The following is a 559-nucleotide window of genomic DNA, read 5'->3' on the forward strand; positions in this document are numbered from 1 at the left end:
TGAAGGACGTAACCCATGACAGGTACACTTGTATCTCCCTCTATAGAATCCTCGGGTCTGGCTGTGTCCTGATTGGTTGGGCCGGAGACTATAGAGCCCGATGGCTTCCTCTGATGTCATTCTCTCTCAATGTGCAAGTCAGAGCCCACCTCATGTTTGGAGGACACCCAACATCTAGCCCTTTCCTCCCCAGACTGACTGCCCCTGGCCCCGCCCCTTCAATTGGGTTTCAGTTCTGTCAATCATGGAGGCTCGGTGTCCCATGTGGGCGGTCTGCGTGCAAGTACAGCCTGCCTAGGAACGCCCACTCCTCCGGACTGACGCCCGCCAAATGTAGATATTTGCATAACTCCTCCCAGAAGTTGACCCACTGCTTGCATCAGGACTGAGGAGTATTGCGGTGGGAGTACTGGGATGTAAGAAGTTGTGTACAGCACTCTGCTGGCTCCTCCCACCAGCCACAATCTGCCTGCATTGTAAAGAGAAGCACAGGGACCCAGTGATGACCACGGGGGTATAAAATCTGATGACGGTGGAAAGGTTCTATATAAATGTATAT

The sequence above is a fragment of the Nanorana parkeri genome, unplaced genomic scaffold (assembly GCF_000935625.1).
Source record: "Nanorana parkeri isolate BGI_ZX_2015 unplaced genomic scaffold, ASM93562v1 scaffold4502, whole genome shotgun sequence".
In the NCBI taxonomy this organism is placed as follows: Eukaryota; Metazoa; Chordata; class Amphibia; order Anura; family Dicroglossidae; genus Nanorana; species Nanorana parkeri.